A 21,326-nucleotide genomic window follows, 5' to 3' on the forward strand; every position below is an offset into this window, starting at 1 on the left:
TATGGCAGGTGGGCGGAGCCCGGGAGAAGATCGCAGCGATTAGCAATTAGCAATAACGACCTAACTTCAAACGAACCAATCAGATCTCGATGGACAAATTCAAATCCAGCCCTGCCTTTATTTTACTTCAGAAGCCGTGATGCACGTCACCACGGGAGAAATAAGGCAATCGCCACTTCCGTTTCATTGCGACTTTAATCTTTTTTCGTGATATTATCATTAATTTCCACGATTTTTCGTGATCGTATAACGAATTCCTGTTTTCGTGTAATTATCACGTATTGGTTACTTAACTGCTTTTTCCTATTTTGAAACCATTGTTGCTTCGGTTTAGGGTTAGATTTGGTGCTTGCATTAGAATGTCACTTTATACATTGGTTTATACTGTTGGTTTCTGATTTATTTTTTTATATGTCGCCTGGCGTTAGGGTTGGAGTTGGGTTTGGGTAGGGATGTTATTTTATGTAAATCTAACCCTAAACCGAAGCGACAATGGTAAGAAAATAGGACAAAACAGTTGAGTAACCAATATGTGATAATCACACGAAAACAGGAATTCGTTATACGATCACAAAAAAACTCGGAAATTCGTGATAATATCACGACAAAAGTATAAAAAAATACAAGACTATATAACAAAAGTTTGTGAGACTGGGCTGGTATTTCAGAGGTAAAAAATGTCTCAGAAAGATGACAAGTTAAACTCAGAATAAATCATACATGGACATTTTTCAAGGCAAGTCAAATTGAGAACCTATTGTGCTCTGTACAGTACTGTTTCGTGGCATTGCTAAATGTGCATTTCAGGCAAAGCTGCTCTCTAGAAATAGGCTGATTTATCATTACTGGAAGTGTCTATCAAGAAACATTGTTGGATTTGTGACAAATTGTGTTAAAGCTAAAGTGGGCTTTGGTGTACTTACTGTACAAGCATTTACGTCCAGTGTTGGGAACGTTACTTTAAAAAAGTAATTAGTTATAGTTACTAATTACTTCTCACAAATAGTAACTGAGATAGTAACTCCGTTACATTATTATAAAAGTAATTAATTACCAGGAAAAGTAATTACTGCGTTACTTAAAAAAATTAATATTTCAAATAACTTGAATGCCCCTTACAAATTAAATATGTTAAATGACTAAAATGGATACTAAAGAGAAATCACTAATTTTGTGGCAGCATGTGACGATGTGAGGTGCTTTATTAGATCAGAATTACTTGCCACAGACGTGGAGAGACTTTTTCTTCATGGGCATAAGTTGCACATTACACAAACATTCTTGCCTTTCACCTCAACAATGGAAAAGTAGTGCTGTATACTTCGGGTTTGCGACCGCTACCTTTGAGCTTGTTGTACTTGCCATCGCCCTGTCGCCGGTGTTTTTGGAGTGATTGATGCGCGATGACCGGGCTGCATGTCAGTGCTTTGAGATGGGCACAGTCAGCAGCAGCACCGCTGCTCGTTGAGAAGACAAAACGACGCGTATTTTCATGTCAGTCTACAAAAGTCTCCAACCACGCCAGAAAAGATAGCTAGATTTGTCCTATAAAGTCGCTAAAGTGATAGAAAGTTGCTGAATCTAGCGACAAAGTGACCAAGTTGCTCAGACTTTTTAACACTGCTGCTCACTCCTCTGACATGGACTGCGCGTGTGGGCGGGCCTTTTTGTGAACTCTGCCTCTGGTTGGCTACCGATGGAAATTAAGCCAATCATCATTCGTTATGTTTCTCACAACACACACAAGAGAAAAACAGTTTTTGGCTGAGAGAGTGAGCATACGCGGCTGAAAATCACTACAGTAAGATCAATTTTAGTAACACGCAGCATTTTAATGTCAGTAACGATAACGGCGTTATAACGGGGGAAACAGTAATTTATTTGATTACTCGTTACTGAAAAAATAACGCAGTTACTAACGCCAATTACTTATAACGCCGTTATTCCCATCACTGTTTACGTCACACCCCAAGATCCCTTTCCTTTATCATATCAAATGACCACTACAGCCCATTATCTATTAAGAACAAAAACATTATTCCTTGATTAATGTTGGTTATATTAATAATAGGGCACGTTTAAAATTAAATTGAGGTATCCTTCTCAGAACACTCTTTGATTTGGCTTTAACGATGATGAGAATCAAGTACTTTAACTTGATTAAAAAATTATTTAGTTAAGTATCTCCCTTTTGTAGACATTTGGATTGTTTTTATGACTTATCTGAGTTTCATGCAACAGGTGTTGTGCATCTGGCAAATGCTTTTATCCAGAGTGACATTACAAAGGATACATTTTATCAGTGTGTGTGTGTGTTCCCTGGGATCGAACCCATGACCTTTTGCGGTGGTAACAGAACGCAATGTTTAGCACTGAGTTAAAGGAGTAGTTTAAGAACCCTAGCAGCAATTCCTGATTAGCAGGTAAGGCAGGCTTACAGTACTAAGGGGTAGAACAGTTCTTTAAAGATGCAGAGGTGACAGGTTAAGGGTTTGGTTGAAATGTGGATGTGCCTTGACTTGAGATGTCAGGAGTGGTCCGTCAATTACTATGACCACTGAGAGCTCATCACTTAGAGAATATTACCAGGGAATGAGTTAACAAATGGGGGTCCACGCATGAACTAAATGGGGCATTACCTAATTGAAAGACTGAGGTCTGCTGTAAGACACCGTCAATGCACTGAGAAGTGTAGTTAACACATTACTCCCCACAACTAAAAGCGTAAGCACATTCTACAGTACGTTGGAAACATGGTTGGCCTGTAAACATGAAGAAGGATGTATTTGGCACAATAAAATGGTTCAACATGCCTTGATCCCTGTATTTGGTAAAGGAAAGTTGTTTGAATGTTGTTATATCAGTGGTATATTTTAAATGAGCTAGTTTTATTTAAAATATATTTTACATCTGGTATTTCATGCTTGAGTTACTCAGAAGGTGGGAAAATTATCTTAAAATGGAATTTACAGAGGCGTTAAGGTGGCAAAAATTGTGTTAATTTTTCGGCATGCTATTTAGATCACATTTAATTGAGCCATGAAATTGACATCTGTAGTATTTAGATGTTTCATATTTCCGTAAAGGGTCCTGTATTCTCATTAAAAACATGTAAAATCCATCCTAGTTGGTTGAGATTTCTCTTTAAAGCGACGGACACACATGTTGTTTTGGAAAAAAACATGTTTTAGGTTAAATTTGAGTATATTAAAATTATGCAAATAAGTTGGTTGTGAAACTGGCAAGAACAACACATTTGTAAAATTTCCAAAATAAAGTTTGGATTTCCCAGTGGACTAAAAAGACATTTCAAATGAAAGTGCAAGTACCAAGGCACAATACAACGCTATAAGAGAGACGTCCGTGAACTGGCTTCAAAGCCAATCCCTCAAAGACAAGTAACACTGTCTGTTTTTTGAATCCATCTTTTTGATTGAGACGCAAGTAACATGTCAGCTAACTCAGCATGTGTCTACAGCATGTATGCATTTATACGACACATTATTTTCCCAGCCCCTTTTCATGACTATGTACTTTTCCATGAGTCCTCATGAATCTCGAGTCTTCTGATGGTCTCTATGAGGGATTACTTTGAAGAGGTGATGTTGATCAATAGGCTTCAGTCAACCTATACTTAATGATTGCCACCCACAATGCACCTCAGTGGGCTCAATTCTTCTCACCCACCATTAATCCCACAATTTTTCAAAGCAAACCAAAGTGCATCACAACAATGCGCTGTTTCGATTTGTAAGAAGTAAATTCCTTTAAGACACAGACTGGAATAATTATATACAAGAGCTTTTTGCATTTTTGTTTGTCAAAGGATCTACTTGAGTCTCATGTCACATGGGTCAATCTTAAGTATTAAAGTTGTTCGCTACACAGGAAACAGTTGTTTTAAGGTGACCTAAAGCATTCATACATTATTTAAAGGTATAGCGGAAGATTTTCACGAATTTTTGAAAAGAACCACCCCTCCTCTACCTCCTCCCGAGAGGGAACGCCTATTAAACGTGTGCACGAGAGAGAGAGCATGCACAAGCCTAGTTCTTCTCTTTGCTCTGTTTACAAGTTTCTGTCGGCATGTTTACCGTGTCTGAGCGGTGCGTGACTTGGTGCCAGGTCTAGCATCGCTAATCATAGCTTACATCAACTTTTACTAGCAGGTTTTTAAGTGGATTTCTCCAAATAGCATGCCAAACTTTACCTGTCGAGTAGAAACTTTGTGTGGGAAGCCCAACCTGTGCTTTTAGCGCTCGCCAGCGTGTGAAATAGTCTCCCATAAACACTCTGGTCTTGTTTCTTTCTTCATAGGCCTTTCTCTTCGTGTCATACAATTCGTAGACACTTTTTCTCTTGCGACCATCAGATATTTTGAAAAAACACGGTGAGAACGCGAGCTTCAATGAATGGCTGAAACAGTAGCCCACCACACATATACACCTGAAAGTGCGTATGTGCAATAAGCGAACCTAGGGATAAGCACGTACGACGGCCTACGTCAACATATCACCAGAATGATTGACAACTGAGATGACCAATAGTCTAGATGATCCACCCGGAAAAAGAAAATCTTCCCCTATACATTTAAGACAGCTTCAAAATTGGAATTTTCATCTTTTAAGATGCATTTTTTTTACTCTTAACAATAATGTTTGCTGGTAACACTTTGCATTAAAGTTGTATTTGTTAACAATTAGTTAAGGGATTATCCAACTAACACAATCTATTAATGAACAATACTTCCTTTGCAGCATTTATTAATCATGTTATTTTTAGCATTTAATACATAAGCAGTTTTTAAATCAAACAGCCGCTCAGTGGGTAGCACTGTTGCCTACAGCGAGAGGGTCGGCTAGGTCAGGTGGCCTTTTCTGTGAAGTTTGCATATTCTCCCTTTGTCAGCGTGGGTTTACTCCGGGTACTCCGGTTTCCTCCCACAGGCCAAAAACATGAAGGTTAGGTGAACTGGAGATGCCACATTTGTTAAGAACCCTGATAGCAATAAACTCCGAGGCCAACTTTGGAGCAGACCTGGTATGGATCCATCCTGGAGCCTATTGCTATCAGGGAATAAACAAACAAAATCGAACTTTGAAACTGTTAACATTGTTCATGTAAGTTAAAGTGTTAACTGTTTGTATTTGTCACAGATTTTGTTTGAGTATGTTTGCGAATGTGTGTGTGCTGTCAGTGCTCTCGACCTTTAGAAATCACACAGAACAGAATGAAACCATTTTAAAGGCAAACTTGGTGTTAAAGTTTTAACTGTCTTGAATAAATGTGACTGTTAATGAATATATTAATACATTTCTAATTCTAGGTCTCAAATAATTTGCAAATACGGTTTTACATAAAATTCTTTACATAACTGTACACTTTACATAACAAAAGTCCTGGGTTATTGTCAACCCAGCGTTGGGTCAAAAATAATCTATACATGTTATAGACACTATAGACGTTGTTTATATTTGACCCAACAATGGGTTAAAATAACCCCGCCTTTTGGATTGAAACACCCCATCACATGTTAAATCACAACCCAATGGGTTGGGTTCGTCATTTTTGACCCAACGTTGGGTTGAAAACAATCAAGCATGTGTACAGTTTATGTTTAATAATCTGTATTGATATTATATAATTTCATATCTCAAACAATAATAAATTCTGTATGTTAGCCTAGACTGTGTACTGTTATTCAAATTTATATGAATATTAATGAGATCACATTGGATATTGCCTATATTATGCACCTTCAGATTTTTTAAAAATAGACTACTTGTAAATCTTAATTTATAAGATTTATAAATTAATAACAAAACTTGACCAAAATTTTTACTGATGCATTCATAAACCATATAAACTTTGACGTCTCATGCAATACAATTCTGGACAATATCATTCCCTACAATAAAAATACAGACGTAACTAAAATTTAATTTATTGAGTATCTTGGCAAATAATAAAAACCATCTCAAGCTCTACATGAAGTGTTACACACAAAGTGTTCGTGTTTTCCCAACCTTATATTTGTTGGGGATTCAGTAAAGCCCTTGTTCAAATCAAGTCATAAAATCAGCGGCTCCTGAGATTGTTCGCAATCGCTGCAACAAAAGCTCTAATTGCGAATGTCTTTGAAATGAACAATATCAGTTAATTTCACGAAAGGCAGGGATAACTCATCCTCAAGCTCTTATCTCTGTGTTACAGCCTCTCATCCGCCTCTTTTCATCAACACCAATGGGTGCAGTTTGTTAATTCTGTTGATTTATTTTTGTAATTTTGCGTGTGAACGGTTGCCATATGTTTGCTGTGCTCCGACCCGCAAATTTAGCACTGGGAATGAGCCCAGGTTCTGTGATCTTGTTTACATTGATTTCTTAACTCTACTGCATCATGAATTCTGGTTTTCATTAAAATACTATTATGAACCGGTCTCGGGAAGTATGTACTTGCTATGTTAATAGCCTAAGTTTAGTAGCGTGAAAACGTATAACAGAGTTGCTCCATTTGTAAGCTACTTTTGTAAAAAACTGCTGTAAAAACCGCCAGATTCTACAGCAAAAAAGCTATTTTTAAACGAAACAGTAAAATACTGTAAAAATGTATAACCTTGCATCCTAAGGTTAAATAAGTTTCTTAATTGTTTCACTTTAATAATCTTATGTTCAGTGCAATCACCCCATTTGAGATCCCACTGTTTTGAGTATTCTTTCCCAATATAGCTCCTGTATTCTTTATTGTAAATTGATCAACACTTAAACAATTGTGCTTACCGCAGTCCACTTTGTAGTTATACAGTTGCTCCATTGTCACATTATCATGTTATTGTTAGTCTAGCATGCAAAGTCACAGGGTTCAAAAACTGTCGAGTTCTCCGAGCCTAATCATCCGGGCTGCATCTGAGCGAAGCTGACACTAATGCACCATCGGATCAGGGAAGTGACACACGATAGACTGATATCAGAAAGCCCGCAGGCTAAGATTGTGGGGGCTTGAGCGCAGACAGGTCTGAAACGGCCAAAACATCCCATAATTAGATCTGCGGCTAGAGAAGGAAATGGTCTCATTGCCGATCGGATAACTAGAGAGCATGGCCGTGAGATTAGAGACCTGTAATGGTGCAGCCATCTCGTTTAACACAAGCGGCCGGCCCGTGATAGACTTGCCAGTCCGATCAGATAGCATCTTATAAACTGTTTCCACAGACGGCAGCGCTCGAGGTGAGGATTGGTAACTGATGGGAGACGTGCAAAGTCATGTTGGGCTTGTTTTATTACAAAACTTGCCACTGTGGGACGATGCACGGCCCGATCTTATTCACTGAGTGTGCTAAAACGTTTATGAGCGGTGATCACTTTGGCTTGTTTGAACTGTCGTGCTAAACTGGCTGACGTTTTCTGTAGCATTTCATATTCATATTGACACCTTCGAAAGTAAATGTTGGCAACCACAATCAGTCATTGTTATGAGTTGCCCTCTCCAGTGGTCTCATTTATAAACCGTGCGTACACCATTTCCCATGCAAAAGTTGTTATCTATAAAAAACGAACTTAATTGGAGTATGGGCTTGCAGGGTGGGATCTGAGGATAATTCATGTTTGCACACTTGCAGGTGATCTGTGATTTATAAAGGGAACATTGCTTTGTTTTATAAGTCTTAATATGTTTTGGCGTTTGCCATTTACATAGACTTTTATTAAGGATCCTACGCACATAAATGAGGCCCAGGTCTCTTACAAATGCTTGGGCACTGCCCTTTTTAAGCTGGGCATTTAGTGTTCAATGTATAACAATGGTACTGGGAAAGGTTCACTGCATCACTGTAACACTGAAAACTAATAGCCTCCGTGCTTAATTCGGCTTCTCATAATGAGCCCTCGTGTATATTAGTTGCTTGTTAGGAAAATGTTAGAGCCGTGAGCAGTTGTGACTTTCAGACGAAGAAAAATTTGAGAAAAATTAAAAGTTGGATGGCAAAGGTGAGATTTTGGAGAAAGGCTGTTTTCTCCAAAACAAGGTAATGAGGTCTAAGGCTAGAATGCAGGAAAATTTAAAGATTTATCAAAATCAAATGTTCAAAATCGGACTTGCATGCATACAGTGGATATTATTGTAAGGTCTCGCCAAAGGCTAATTTTGCAAGTTGTTGAATATATTCATGAGTTTTGGTGTTCAGCACATTGTGTGCTTTGAATTAAACCAGGGAGGTCGAACTTTACTCAGAAAAAAAATGCTGGATTGTTTTAAGCCATGGTTGGGTACAAACCTAATGGTTGGTTTATATTAACCTAGAAAATGTCCATATTTGACCCAACCATGGGGTCATGAAATACTAAACAACATTTTTTGAGATGTTAACAGAGGTGGTTGTGTTACACATCATAGAAGACAATGCTAGTATCCATTATTTTTAACAATAAGAAAAAAAGTAGGATTTGAGAACTTTTTTCGTTATTTTCGTCTGGGTTTTCATCACAGGGTGTCATGTGGTAATGTACTAGTGCATCAATGACACCTCATAATTATTAATGAGACTGTGTGTTCATATCCAATGAGAAAACGTTTTGCTAAAACCTAAACCCACCCCAACCCTAACCATAACTTATCCCTAAAATCAGAGGGAAATGTTCAAGATTTTTTTTGCTCACCCCAATGGCATTTTTTTATGCACAAAATCACTTAAATTTAATATTTTTGGTCTAAAAACTAGCCTTATTTTCTTGGGTCGTTTTGCTCATCAAGAAAAATCATCTTAATTTAAGAATTTTTTGATATTTTACTGAAAACAAGACAAAATACTAAGAATTTTTTTTAGCAGTGTACAACAGGTTCCAGTTACACAGAATTAAGTATTATGGTGCAAAAAAAGTGATGTCCACCTATTTGAACACACCAGGTCTTAGAAAGTTAAATCAAAAGTTAGATTGGTCAATATTGAACCCAACCATGGGTTCAAACAACAGCATTATTTGTGTTATGTTATGTTGCTATCCTAATGCTGAACTCTTATGGTCTTATGTTGTTTTTAGGGTGTTCTGGATATATTTGCAAGGTGATTTCAAATGTACTACTGTATGACTCAGTTAAAATATCCCACAACTTACATTCCTATGATATTCAAATCCCTAGAAATGACTTGCGTCCCTCTTTCAGTCATTGCCGTGGACTATTTTGTTGTTTAGCAGGCAAAATAGTCAAGCATACCTCTCCTTAACAGTCCAGATGAATGATGAATCAATCAGGTCCATAGCATAAACATCCAGAATGAGTTTTACATCGCTATTGAGAGTAAACAAAAAGCTAATGAATGGCTTCAAAGGTATTTTAATATATCACAAAAGTCATGCATTATACGTTTATGGTGTTTTTATGGCGTTTTGTCAATTTCAGAGCTTGCAACCACTTTTGGGTAAACCATTGCTTGAAATAAACAGACAAACTGTCCTGCCATTCAAATTTTACAGTGCTAAGACTGCACTTGGCCTGCTCTGACATCACAAAGATATGAAAGATATGATTAATATCCATTTTCCAATTAAACATTTTACCTTCTCCTCATTCCTGTTGATGTGACTGGGGAAAACAGGAAAAGTGGTTTAATGGAGCATCTTGTTCTAGGAGTAAAAGTGATGTCATACATATTTAACCAGCTCCTCCTCCTCTTTCTCTCCTCTTATCATCTCATTCTTCTCCCTCGTTCTTAACTAATGAGCCGGCAGCGGATGTGATCGTCTTATCACTCTCATTAACACCAGGCCTCTTCCTTGTGAGCGTTTTAATGCTGTGATTTTGTTAGAGGAGCAGAGCAGCTCGCGTGATGTGACGTCAGGTGGCGTGCAGGGTCTGTGGCGTGGACGGGAGGAGAAGTTAATGATCATTGCAATCCCAGAATGCTTCGCAAGGAATTCAGTTAAGATTTTCATTCAGCCTTTCCAATGGGGCAGAAATGTTGGAAGCAACCTTGAGTGTTACTTGAATCTCTTGTGTGCTTAATGTGAGAAGCACAATTTGCTTAAAACACACATGAATGAATGTTAATGGAGTTGCATGAGGAGCACTTTGAAATGTCACTTATGCGTGAGGAACTATTTCAGTTAGGATTCTGTCTTAGAAGTTAACAGCCCTATAGGCATGAACAGCAAGGGAGCTTGCTAGGGTTTGAAACAAAAGGTCTTAATCTTTCAGTTAACCTCTCCTGAGCCCACCTTTCCTTCTTTCCTTTCCGTTTTTTTTTCATATCCTTCACTGTTGATGTCTTAGCCTGATGTGCTTTTCTTTCCCCTCTATCAGTGAGACAGCGGGAGCTTTTACTTCTGCTCCATTCATTTTTTCGCTCTTGCTATTTCTCATAAGTCCTTTCCATTTCTCTTTATTGTCCCATATTTTTTTTATATGGCTTATACTATTAATTTTATTTATTAATTTATTTCCCCCCATATTATTACTCAGTGTTTTGTCCCATTAACAATCATTTGTTTTTTACGGACATTTTACACATTCCTTTTTCTACGGGATACAGGTACTGTTCGAATCTGCACTTTACTGCAGACTGATGCATTTTTTTAACGCTTCATCTTTTAAGAATCTTTGAAAAGCATCAGTTAGCCTCTCAATGATTCTCAATTTTTTGTGTGCGTCCCAACTAGGGCTGTGCAAAAAATCGCCTGCAATTCTCATGCAAGTTTCATCAGTAAATCCGGTTCCTTGATTAGTAGTAAATCACTATAACCTGCTTTCAGATGGAGCGGCATTTACTACACAGAGACTTATTTCACAGAGAAACTAGGCAAAATCTCGTTCATTATCGAGGAAAATCGAAAATCGATTTTGCCTAGCTTCTCGGTGAACTATGGCTCTGTGTAGTAAATGCCGCACCATCTGAAAGCAGGTGATGCCGATTTACTACTAATCAAGGAACCGGCTTTACTGATGAAACACGCATGATAATGGCAGGCGATTTTTTTGTACAGCCCTAGCCCCATCCCCGTGTGGGGGGCAACCCTTCACACACCTGCAAAAATGTCATAAAACTGGGGCCCCCTGGCACAATCTCGCATCCGCCAAGAGGGACCCGCCCCCAGTTTGAGAACCATAGCTTACGTTGTGAAAGGTTAACAATACAATACAATACACACAGAAAGGTGTGATTCTAACGGTTAAAGTCCTCATGAACTCAAAACTGAACATTTTAATATTTTAATGGAATATTGAAGCGTTCATTATAAACATTTTATGCATTTATTATTTTTATGACGTCAGCTTGGGAAGGGCGTTCATTAATCCCTCCTTAATTTCTGAATGAAACGCCTACTTTTCCATTGCCAATCAATTTACAATGAAAAGCACAAGCCATGCCCTGATAATTTCCTTGTGTGATATTTCGAAACACCTCACAATACGTAAGTAAAGTCAATTCAACATGATCTCATGAAAAGTCATGTTATTGTCACGCAAATTTGATTCATTTATTCGTGTCCATGGCATGAAAGTCGTGCCTTGAGCACAAATGTCTTTTTTTGATAACTATTTTTTTGTGACACTCTTTCTATAAATAGTTTCTCGTGTTTGTGACACAACTTTCTTTTTCGTGTCATTTTTATGTATTGGTTTCTACATGTTTTTCTTCCGCTTTAAAAACTATTCTCGCCTCTCGGGTTAGAGTTGAGGTTTGGGTTAGGATGTCTAAAAATGTAACAGAAAGTGATTCTAACCCCAACCTCAAGCGACAATGGTTAGAAAATAGAAAAAAACTCATATTGAGTTTCTGCACAAGAGCGCCCTCTGGATTTTGGATGTAGCGACATTTCACCATAATTCCTTGAGAAGAATAGCAAGCAGAATCACATGATTTATTGTCCTAGCCTTAGTGGATTTTGTATGATTTGAAAAAAGTGTGCAAACACTTCAGCAAAGCAGACACTGTCCTCTTTCTACACAATGCTCATCATATCTCAATCTCTCTCGACAGATATTTAATGTAAAAGCAATTCACTCTTGCTCAATACGTTTTTTGTTTACCCAGCTCATCTTTACTCTGATATTCCTCTCTTTTCGTTATTACACAATTTCTTTCCAAAAATCATTCAAGAACAATATATTGTGCAATCTTCTCTATACGCTTTCAATCTGTGCCAAACGCCAGCGAGGTGCCTTTAGAGGCAACATTTTTAAGACGTCACAAACACACAAGCTGTTTCACAAAGATGTCCTCCCAGGATACCTTATTCTTTTTACCAAATGCAAAGGCAGGGTCCTTCTTGGAAAAGGCAAGTCAAGCATTGCATTACGAGCGAAAAGGTCATGGGTTTTATTTCCAGGAAACACACATGCTGATCAAATGCAATAATTTGTGTGTAATCTGTATGTTTAAAATAATTAAATGAATGCGTACAATAAATCTCACCTATGTTAGCCCTAGATGGTTAGGAATCTAACATTTCAGAACAGAGCTCATCAAACTTTGTCTCGCACAATTTCCCCGACACGTTCTTTCTATCTCACCCTGTCGCCTTTCTTCTCCCTTTACCGCCTTTAATTCTGTCAGTCTGTTTCCCAGACCGGGCGCAATAAGTGTCAATTTGTTCCCTCGCTCTCGCTGTCTCTCGTCCTCTGTTTCTCTCTTCCCTCTATAACCCTAATGAACAGCGAAGGAGTGTGCCGTGTTACGACTGGTATCGTGTCAGTGAACGCATCGCCCTCGTTCTGACAGATCGGTCCAATTAACCTTATTTACCATTATTTCCCTCCGTCCTTTAACAAGTTCCTGTGGGCTTTTCCTCTCTAATGACATGGTGAGCTCGCCGCGGTTACCGAAGCCTCTCGGTTCGGCTCGCCATTATTCAGGCGCTCAGGCTACACATCACATGCTTCCACGAGCACATTATTGTTTTTCCATAAATGTTCACACTAGAGGCAAAATCACACGTCAGGGGCCATTATGTCGACTTTAGCTGGGGTTTCTGTTGAACTAATGCTTAATTTTTAAGTATTATTTAGGGACTGATTTCTCATGTGTAATGATTTCGAAGTGGGCGCGATATTCGACATGCTTGTAATGAACGGGAGAAGAGGAGGTAGAGGAGAAGACAAGGCGTGGGTGACGTTAGCTTTGCCATTAGAGCGAAACTTTTGAATACAAGAGCAGAACAATTGTGTCGCTCCATTGCCAAGCAACATCAGCCTAATATTAATGTGACCTCTAATGAATACCAAGGGATGATGTGCAAGGTAAACATAGCCGATGCTTGACTCCGTATTCTTTGTTCATTAACAGACACTAAAAGTATTGGGGTTTCTCCTGCATCCTTGTTTTTAAGTTTTACATTTTTGCATTTGGCAGGTTTTATCGAAAGTGACTTGCAATGTATGTACCTGTGAATCAAACTCAACACCTTTGCTCTGCCTAAATGATGTGTGTAATATATATAGTTATGTGCATTTATGCATACATAGCATTCTGTCTCATGCAGAGATGAACGCTGGATTCAATCTTCCATGCTGAGTGGGAACCTGCAGCTGCGGCTTTGAAAGCCACAAAGGAGAACGTGATCGGTATGTGGGCTTTAATTACTGCTCACGTCTTTTCATACTGTACGCACAACCTCCGTTTTCACACTTTAAGACACTTTAACAATAGTCTTTGTGTGTCCTTACATGATGTCATATCATCCAAGTTTATGAAATCAATTGAGCTGAAACAATATCATTAAGATGTTTTAACATTTTACAGGCTTTTTTCCAAAGCAGCTTGCAGCCTTACGTTTATTTTATGTGTCTGTATTGAGCTTTCGCTCATTCTTGTCAAGTTTATGGTTAATAAAAAACAAGGTTTACCACCCCTGGAAGTCATGTGTGTCAAATGCAAAGGTAGATAAACTGTGTGAACAGTCACTACCTGTGAAGATGGCAAAGCGTTTTGCTTTCTGCGTCCGAGTTCGATTTGCAGAGCATCGACTGGCTTGTATGAAAAACTTGTGAAAGCTGTCATGCGAAGCCGGGAGTGCACCGGGCTACCGAACACAGGAGGTGGTCCGAGGTTGGTTGCAGTACAACTGTGGGGTTGTTTGCGTAAATGTGAAACCATATGGAATTTGTGTGCATTTTAGCCAATGTCGATCATACCTTTGCACAACGCACGATTACCATGACAACTGATGGATGCTGTTTACACCTGGTATTAAGATGTGTGATGCTACATACAGGTGTAAAAGTTCCACTTATATTCCACAATAAGCCCAGCTCCCCTAGAGTTAAACATTAGATTTTTATGTTTTGGAATCCATTCAGCTGATCAATGATCACTTTTAGCATAGCTTAGCACAATCAATTGAATCTGATTAGACCATTAGCATTGCGTTAAAAAATAGCCAAAGAGTTTCAATATTTTAAATATTTAAAATTTGACTCTTTTGTAGTAACATTGTATACTAAGACCAACAGAAAAATAAAAGTTGTGATTTTCTAGGCAGATATGGCTAAGAACTATACTCTAATTCTGGATTGTGCTAAGCTATGCTAAAAGTGGTACCGCCAGACCCGGTGATCAGCTGAATGGATTCCAAAACGGTAGGAATCAAATATTTAACTCCCGGGAGGCTGGAAAATGAGCATATTTTCAAAAAAAGTGGAATGTCCATTTTAGGGATGCACCGAATCCTGGATTCGGATTCGGCCGAATACTGGGCTTTTTGACGGGGTTCGGGTTCGACCGAATCTTAGATTTTTTTTCCACCGAACCGAACCCTAAGCTTGCGCTACGCTGGTCGATGTCATGCGGCCGTTGATTACACATATCAGGTGCTGACGTGGAGATAAGTGTTGTTTTTTTCCAGTGACCCTTAGGGGCGTTTCACATTTCGTGGACGCACCTGGAAAAACTAACGCATCGCACCGCATTGCTTTCATTGTGCTTTGCAGTCGGGCTATCAAAATGCATCCCCGCCCTGCCCGTCGGGCTATCTTGACTTATAGGGAGAAAAAAATATATTTAAATGCTTATGTATCCTCTCACAGATTTGGATGGGTAATTGTGGTGCATGAAATCAGGCATTGGGTATTTAAATTGCGTTTGAGCGCGTGCTCGAGTTTTACTTTCACTTCACAATCGGGCGACGCCGCAGTACAGGAAGCTATCCGTACTGATTTGTCATGGATTTTTGTGAAAATCCTCCAACTTCGTCCTATCAGTCTTTACTATCCTCACGTAAGAAAATTAAATCTCTTGCAGCAAGCTTTAAAGTGAAGATTGTACGGGCAGTGAAGAAAGTGACTCTGTGCAGAATCGCTCTTAAAGCGACAGTAGCCCCTGTTTTTCTGATCGAAAAAATGATCCAATCTCTAACTGGATGATCCAAACTGTGAGTTTTGTGACCCACTGAACCACTTTTAAATGGTGGGTATATCTGGTGTGGGGATGAGCAGGAACAGTTGGTTTACATGGAAATCCAGTTTTTTTGTTTGTTAAAAAACCAACAGCATCAAAACAACAACAAGAATAGCAGATTAAACATTGTGATTAGAGGCCCTTTTGGCTTTGTATTGGCAACATTTCAGGCTACCAAAAACTGAAGAGTTCATGCCCGAAGGGCTACCAATGATTTTGAAATTTTGCGAGCCCTGTAATGGAATAAGGATGCGAGTAGGATTCGGTATTCGGTTTCGGCCGAATCTTAAACAGTGGATTCGGTATTCGGCCGAACCCAAAAAATCTGGATTCGGTGCATCCCTAGTCCATTTAAGCTCGTCCACTTTCGACCATATTCAGAGGTATATACGTTTTTGAACGGTTTGCTTTTGGGCATAGTGGTCGAATATGTCACAAAAAAGACAGCCTACTCTCCACCTATTTATCTAATGCAATGTAATGATCACGATGTTTATCCTTTGGACATGACCTTTCATTTCATCGACCTTTAGGCTTTCATTGATAAAACTGAAGCGGCTGCTCACCGCCTCTTTTATTAGTTTCATTTTGCGAGCGTGTGAAAGTTGTGCGAGCTTATTTAATCAATTGCTCTGAAATATCATAAAAAGCTCTTTCATATACATGTACAAAACTCTGTGCAGCATGTTTACTAATAGCACATGCAGCAGACTTCGACCAAATATTAGATTGCATCATTTTAAACCCATCATTACTCTCGCTCTTGTTTAAACGACAGCAGAGGGACTCGCCCACAAACCCCCTCCTCAGAAAAATAAGATAAAAGTGGTCAAAAGTAGACAAAAGAGACAGATTAAGATATCGGGTGTAGACGTGAATGTGTCTCTCTTGTACACTTGTGATCTGATTGACCAAAACGCATCTTTATACCAGGTATAAATAGCCCCATGAATTCCTTATTCCAAAACACATATGCGCAGGTTGCTTTCTCTCCTGTGCATGAATACACAAACAATATAAAAAATTTAAATATGCTGAGTCGTGTTGTGATTTACATCCACGTTGGCGATGATGTAAGATTACAATGGTGAATTGTGGTTTGATTGAATGAATGTGAAACCGATGATGCACGAACACTCCACTCGGGCCACAGCAAACAATCCCAATGTGAAAATGGCCTAAGAAAAGATCTCCGACTAAAATCTGTTGCTGTCTGAAAACAGCATTAAAACGGTAGAGTGTGTAAAGCTCGCTCTGGCATACGGTTGAAAATCGATAGTAATGGCTGTCCTCTTTTTCCACCGTTTACTTGATACGTTTCTACAGGGCGGTAATGATGAACTAAAAGTCCTCTGGAAGAAAGTTTTCCAATTCAGGAAGTGTTATGGTGGAGACCTGTGGGTCAAACCACAACCTGAGCTGTAGAGTTACACGGCCAGTTTTTCGATGAGCAAATTCTGACCTGGTTGTGTGTCTCACTTCATTCAAGGACAGATTATAGACTCCACAAGCGAGAGAAAAACAATTACAAGCCGCTACAGATCTAAAATAAAGAACAGTTTTGTGAAATAAACAAAGACATTAGAAATGTTGTGTTTTTGCACCCTCTTGAGCACTTTCTGTGTTTTCTAATGTATTCAGGGCACATTTGACATCTTTGTTTAACACACATGAGATTTTCTTTCTTATTACAGTAACTTCTGTATGTGGATTTATACAGTACAAATGCAACTTTAGGTTTAATATTGTTGGAAGATTGTTGCGGCCAATGAAGCTGGTGACACATGGCCCTGTAGGATCCTAATCTGTTTTTGCCTGTGGGACTGGAAAACATTTAGCTTGTTTAGTTTTCGGGAGGATAAGAGCTCCATTCTGATTTATTTTGTTAATTTGTGTGCATGAAAGGTTATTTTGGTCTGTTTAAATGACAATTAGAGAGTTTTGTACTCTTCTCCAGACATCAATTTACTTGGGACCTTTTAGCGTGTTGCCCACAATCAGTTTTATGCAAAAATAAAAAAAATTCTTGTGTTAGTAGGGGAGACTGGGGACAATTAAGGAGATCAGATGCAAAAGCCTCTAAATGCCATCTCTGTCAAAACTAATGATATTAACCAAATCCTCTCGGCACTTATTATACATTCATCAAATACTTTCGCTTCAAACATGCTGAATCCTGGCCACAAGAAAACATGTCAGACACACTTAGAGAGTTTTTCATCTGAGCTATTCAATTGTAACATTTGTATACAATTGTAACTTAGATATGTCAAAAGTTACAGTTCCATAGATGATGTTATAATGAAAAAGACCTCATAATACTACATTTAATACAAGGGAGCAGAAGTGTTTAGAAGTGCGGTCTGGAGCAATTATATCACTTGAAAATATTTGAAGAGTTTGGTAAAAAAAAAATTGTACGCAAAATCTGATTGTCACAGGTAGGGGTGGACCCAGATGTAAATAAGGTCACGCCCCTTTCTCCACCTCGAGGAGATTCCCAAAGCCACCCCAATGACCAGACACACAAGGTAAGCATAAAATTAAAATATCCTTTATTAAATTACTTAAAAATATTAAATAGGGAAGGGGAAACGGGGGACTTAAAACAATGGCCACTCTAGGCTCTCCTCCACCACCACTGTATCTTCACACAGTCCATTCTCCTCATGTTCCTTCTCGTTTTCCATTCTCTCCACAGGAGGCCACTAGGACACAAAGACACTGTTACTGAGACTTCGAGTATTGCTCACCGGCTCTGCTGTTTACAGCTTTCTGGGTAGGTATCACGTTCACAGTTTGCTCTTCAATGGTTCACTCTCGTTCTGCTCTCTCTCCACAGGTGGCCGCGGCTCTGCTGTTTACAGCTTTCTGGGCAGGTATCACATTCACAGTTTGCTCTTCAATGATTCACTCTCGTTCTGCTCTCTCTCCACAGGTGGCCGCTAGAACACAAAGACACTGTTACTGAGACTTCGAGTATTTCTCACCGGCTCTGCTGTTTACAGCTTTCTGGGTAGGTATGGTTCTCCTTCGTAGGTCAACAGAGGGGCGAAGGTCCCACACCACCTCACCGGGTCGAGCGCTGCCCTATCTCCAATGCCCATAGGCCGATCGATTCCTAGACGGGGGCGCCCTTTTCGTAGAGACCCCGGGGCGGCGGACCCTTTCGCCTCTGACTCTGCGACGAAACAGGCACAGGTAAGTTCACACCACGAAATGTTTTCCAATGGTTTACTCACGGTCACGGACAGCTCTTAGTCTGCGTCCCTTCGCACTCCAACAGCACACTACTTATAGTAACAGTGATTTCTGAGGTCGTTGGCCTCTCCGTCCTCTGCCCAGTGGAAGAAAATGGATGATGCGGGGCTTCGTCTACAAGACACACAGCAACCCACAGCAAATACACAGCACCACTCCAACGTGAAAAGATTTATTACACAGTCTCACTCACCACACTATAAGTGCACCACAACAAGGGAAGCGCCCGGTGTCCTCCACTGCGCTTGGGCTACGATAAGGCGATGGGAAATACGACCACAATAAGTCTCGTTGCGGCGGCTGTTTGAATGTGTACTTCTAACGGCTCGCCCACCACACTCTTGTAGGGGTAGGGCCGCCCTCCTTCTCCTGGAGGTTTCCAATGGCTACACAAGTTAATTTTTGCCAGTTACTCCACACAAGAAGGGTATACTCACGGCGGATAGCCTTTATTTACGTTGTACCAGACGGTCAATATCTCTTCCTGCTTTACTCCTTCAGTATTGGCTAGAACAAAGTTCCTTCTTACCCACAGGACTTTCCTGTTTACTCCAGCAGGTCCACAATAAAGACTGAAACGAGAGAGAGAGAGAGAAACACAGACAGCCACCACGTCCAAAAATGAGCACAGCTCCGTTTCCCAGCACACACTAAGCACAGGCTTGACAGCACAATGCTCTCTTCGGGGTGCTCCTTTTCTCCACTCACGTATCGCCTTTCTTTCACCCCAGGCAGCTCCTGTCTTCTTTCCGCGCGCTTCAAGCGCAGCCCGGATCAACAGAGCCTGCGGGCTCTTCAAAAGGTACGTAGTTACCTCTCCTGCCCTAAGCAGAGGAGCTCTCCCCGTGTCAATCCCCCTCTCGTGCCCGAGCTCCCGAACTGTGATCTAACTGTGCTTTATATACTCCTCTCTGTACTTCAGTCATCCAATTGCCCAGCGATCTCTTCAACTAGGCACAGCTGTGCCCAATCGGCTGATTACAGCCTCCGCGAATCTGCCGGATGTCCGGTGTTTCCGTTCTTCGGTCTGGGCGGAAACATCCGGGCGGAACCAAAGTTTCCCGACTTTTGGTTCCGCCCAAAAGATCGTCACCTTGTGACATCCTCCCCCGCCAATCCGTTCTCGTCCCGAGAACGCGTTGTTTAGGGACTGATAGGGTGTTGATGGGAGCTTTTCTTTAAAAAAAACGTGGTAGGCCATTGGGGGACCTTGGTCTCAACCCGAGGTGGACTGCCGACTACGCCAAATCTGTCACAGGTAGGGGTGGACCCAGATGTAAATAAGGTCACGCCCCTTTCTCCACCTCGAGGAGATTCCCAAAGCCACCCCAATGACCAGACACACAAGGTAAGCATAAAATTAAAATATCCTTTATTAAATTACTTAAAAATATTAAATAGGGAAGGGGAAACGGGGGACTTAAAACAATGGCCACTCTAGGCTCTCCTCCACCACCACTGTATCTTCACACAGTCCATTCTCCTCATGTTCCTTCTCGTTTTCCATTCTCTCCACAGGAGGCCACTAGGACACAAAGACACTGTTACTGAGACTTCGAGTATTGCTCACCGGCTCTGCTGTTTACAGCTTTCTGGGTAGGTATCACGTTCACAGTTTGCTCTTCAATGGTTCACTCTCGTTCTGCTCTCTCTCCACAGGTGGCCGCGGCTCTGCTGTTTACAGCTTTCTGGGCAGGTATCACATTCACAGTTTGCTCTTCAATGATTCACTCTCGTTCTGCTCTCTCTCCACAGGTGGCCGCTAGAACACAAAGACACTGTTACTGAGACTTCGAGTATTTCTCACCGGCTCTGCTGTTTACAGCTTTCTGGGTAGGTATGGTTCTCCTCCGTAGGTCAACAGAGGGGCGAAGGTCCCACACCACCTCACCGGGTCGAGCGCTGCCCTATCTCCAATGCCCATAGGCCGATCGATTCCTAGACGGGGGCGCCCTTTTCGTAGAGACCCCGGGGCGGCGGACCCTTTCGCCTCTGACTCTGCGACGAAACAGGCACAGGTAAGTTCACACCACGAAATGTTTTCCAATGGTTTACTCACGGTCACGGACAGCTCTTAGTCTGCGTCCCTTCGCACTCCAACAGCACACTACTTATAGTAACAGTGATTTCTGAGGTCGTTGGCCTCTCCGTCCTCTGCCCAGTGGAAGAAAACGGATGATGCGGGGCTTCGTCTACAAGACACACAGCAACCCACAGCAAATACACAGCACCACTCCAACGTGAAAAGATTTATTACACAGTCTCACTCACCACACTATAAGTGCACCACAACAAGGGAAGCGCCCGGTGTCCTCCACTGCGCTTGGGCTACGATAAGGCGATGGGAAATACGACCACAATAAGTCTCGTTGCGGCGGCTGTTTGAATGTGTACTTCTAACGGCTCGCCCACCACACTCTTGTAGGGGTAGGGCCGCCCTCCTTCTCCTGGAGGTTTCCAATGGCTACACAAGTTAATTTTTGCCAGTTACTCCACACAAGAAGGGTATACTCACGGCGGATAGCCTTTATTTACGTTGTACCAGACGGTCAATATCTCTTCCTGCTTTACTCCTTCAGTATTGGCTAGAACAAAGTTCCTTCTTACCCACAGGACTTTCCTGTTTACTCCAGCAGGTCCACAATAAAGACTGAAACGAGAGAGAGAGAGAGAAACA

At 40.6% G+C, this 21,326-nt stretch overlaps 1 long non-coding RNA gene across 1 annotated transcript; it reads right to left on the bottom strand.

Moving 5' to 3' along the window:
• Positions 1–17,928: 17,928 nt before the first annotated feature.
• Positions 17,929–20,626, bottom strand: LOC141282987 (uncharacterized). Its single transcript, XR_012337927.1, has 3 exons — positions 20,220–20,626; positions 18,142–20,174; positions 17,929–18,096 (listed from the first exon to the last, which is right to left on the bottom strand). It is a non-coding gene; the product is annotated as an uncharacterized lncRNA (long non-coding RNA).
• Positions 20,627–21,326: the final 700 nt, after the last annotated feature.

The sequence above is a fragment of the Paramisgurnus dabryanus genome, chromosome 1 (assembly GCF_030506205.2).
Source record: "Paramisgurnus dabryanus chromosome 1, PD_genome_1.1, whole genome shotgun sequence".
In the NCBI taxonomy this organism is placed as follows: domain Eukaryota; kingdom Metazoa; phylum Chordata; class Actinopteri; order Cypriniformes; family Cobitidae; genus Paramisgurnus; species Paramisgurnus dabryanus.